The 2,952-nt window shown below is 37.0% G+C and overlaps 1 long non-coding RNA gene across 1 annotated transcript; it reads right to left on the reverse strand.

The window, feature by feature from the left end:
• Positions 1 to 2,308: 2,308 nt before the first annotated feature.
• LOC109704422 lies at positions 2,309 to 2,916 on the reverse strand. The gene is made up of 2 exons (XR_002214374.1): positions 2,810 to 2,916; positions 2,309 to 2,681 (listed from the first exon to the last, which is right to left on the reverse strand). It is a non-coding gene; the product is annotated as an uncharacterized LOC109704422 (long non-coding RNA).
• Between the last annotated feature and the right edge of the window lie 36 nt (positions 2,917 to 2,952).

Genomic DNA, 2,952 nt, shown 5'->3' on the forward strand with positions numbered 1-2,952 from the left:
ATAAATAAAAATAAAAAATCTTTTTTGGGAAAGTACTTTGACTTATTTTTTCTGGGGAATTAAAAAATTAATTGATGTTGCAGAGTTCGCGAATCATATCTTGTGATGTGCAGGGATCGCATGTATCACGAGAGAAAGAAGAAGAAGAAGAAATTGAAGGAAGGAAAATGGCAGCTAATTATGGAAGCTTCAAGAAGCTTCTTCACCCTAAGAAGCTGCAAGGCGCTATAAATCCTTCTCTTATGCATAATAAAAGAAGAGGTGGATTAATACTTTTTTTTTCTAATTTTATTTGGCTCCATTTGATATATATATATGGCTTAATTCTCCTTTTATATTTATTTTTTTTCCGCCGTGTGTTATGTTCATACTCCTAGAAGCACCGATCTCTTGATATCACGCCATTTTTCGATAATTGTATTTCTGAATCACGCCATCTACGTCTCATTAGCATTCGAGAAATCAAATGTTATAATTTTGCGATATTCCAGTGATCGAGTGGCCTCAAATATTTCTTATATAGCTACGGATGAAGCAGGAGGAGAGAGAGGGTTTAGCAACAAGTTGCATCCCATATCCATGTCTTCTCCCTTGTCATCAGGTATTAGAAATTGTACATATTCCATATACATTTTAAATAGTTTTCAACACCTCTCTATCTGTTTAGTTCTTCAGCCAAAGGAAAAAAAAAAAGAAGAGACAAGATGGTTTTTCACGAAAGGGATTTAGAAATAGCTCAGATAGTTAATTCTTTTTTTTTTTTGAGAGATAAGAAGCACGCTACCCGCTTCGTCTATTTTATTTGAAAATAAACTTAGCTGAAAATGTGAATCAACTAGGATTCGAACTTGGGCCTCGGGTACCAACCACCAAGCCCTTTGCCACTTGCTTTAGGGATGGTCAGATAGTTAATTCTTGCTACGCCAATACAGCTGCAGCATGTAACTGGGATTCGGAATCGGAAGGCACGTACTACACCGGTAGCAGCGGCGGCGGCGGCAGCAAATATGAGAACTTGGGCAGTGAAAGCTCGACTCGGTGGCGGCCGGGCGGGTCGCGGCGGTGCCGGTGCTTTTCGGCCCGGTCGATAAGGAGCAAGGTGGAAGCCAAGCTGCTTGCATGGAAGGAAGCGCGAATCTCAAAGCTAATGAACAAGTATGAAATCATAGTTCAAATAAGTTTCATACCCTTTCACCTTGGTCGTCTTCTTTTTTTTTTTTTCTTACCCTGCTTTATGTATCTATACCTACCTCAAACCACACAGTTCTTCATCAACATGAAGTGAAATAATAAAATTGTAGGACATATATATATATATATATATATATGCTGATACTGCTACTGATCCTGATCCAGAAAGTAAAATTTCCATTATAATTGCAGTAAAAAAACTGTAAAACAATTGTTTTTTAGAGGATAACTACTCAGAAAGTAAAATGTAACATCTTTGGAGTTTTGATTCATAGGATTCTTCACTGTTATGGTTTAGTAGGGGAAAGAAGTGAAAGGGTGAAGAATACAGTACAAGCAAGAACAATCCAAATATCAGGGTTTGAAGTTGAATTCATACTGAAACAAACATTCATAGGAAAAATATTTTTCCAACTAAAAAACCACTTGTATCGGGCGCAATTTAATGCGGAAATTTTGGTGGAGTGTCCCTAATTGCAAAATCTAAACTCCTCAGGCTGAGGAAGAAAGAGGCAGCTATCAATGAATGGGAGCAGCAGCAGATCACGAAAGCCAAGCAGGATATGAAAGAACTCGAGGTATTTGTGATAACAAATAGGTGAAAAATGTGCCAAATTTATCTGAACAATGAACCATTTTGATACATAACCTTTATATTCATCTGTTTCGAATCATTTAGAATCTTGTTGGCAGGAAATTTGGGTGATACAATCAATGTTTTGATCAAATCCACTAGAGCAAACAAATTGAATAACCAAACTATTCTTCTTTTCTTTTTCTTTTCTTTTTTTTTTTAACATCACTAGATGAAATTAGAGAAGAGACGAACGATGGCAATGCAGGAGATGCAATGGAGGATAATGATCGCGCACGAGAAGGCGACAAAGAAGAAGATGGAGGAACAGGCAACAGCAGCTATGAAGATATCCAATGTTGATCGCACATTTGAGGATATCTCCAACAACAAAAAACTACCCTGGAGATTATTCTTCCTTTGTTCTTCTATGTATGTATAGATGAATAGATTCAAAAATGCGCAGAATATTACAAGGTTTCCGCTTTCATGGTAAACGTTTTAGCCCATTTTACAGTAGGAGCAGCCGAAAAATCAAAACTCTTTTCAAGCAAAAATATCTTTGATTCTTTTATCTTTATAGCAACACAGAACTCAAGATGGAGGAGCCATTTTTCAAGCAAAAATGGCTCAAGTGGATTAAAGAACTCCTACAGAACAATAGCTAAATAATAGAAATTCCAAATCAGGCACTATAAAATCTTGGGAAATTAGACGGACTCAGAAAGGTTCTACCGCAACAGAACAATTAGAACCAGTTCATGCACACGAGGGAATTACAAAAGTGCTATCTAGAACCACAAAACTTTTAATTTAAGTTCAGCACGAACCTCTAATCCTCCCCGTTCTCATCTTCCTTGGCAAGCTTAATCATATCGTCAATCCTCAGAATCGTTATGGCTGCCTCGGTAGCAAACTGCACTCAAAACATAATAATATAATTTAACGTGGAAAGATAATGTTTAACCGCATTATCTACAAGTATTGCATTATAGTTGTGAAGGCAGGGGACAAACCAAAAAAAAGAAAAAAAAGAGAGACCACCTGAATGATCTTCACTTTACTCATTGCCGGTTCAATAACTCCAGCTTCAAGATTGTTCCGGATTGTTCCCTTCAAAAGGTCGAGACCCATGCTGCAATATAGGAGAAACATAGTAAATAAGATTGTCTCGTAAAATTAGCAGA

This window comes from Ananas comosus, unplaced genomic scaffold (genome assembly GCF_001540865.1).
Source record: "Ananas comosus cultivar F153 unplaced genomic scaffold, ASM154086v1, whole genome shotgun sequence".
Taxonomy (NCBI): Eukaryota; Viridiplantae; Streptophyta; class Magnoliopsida; order Poales; family Bromeliaceae; genus Ananas; species Ananas comosus.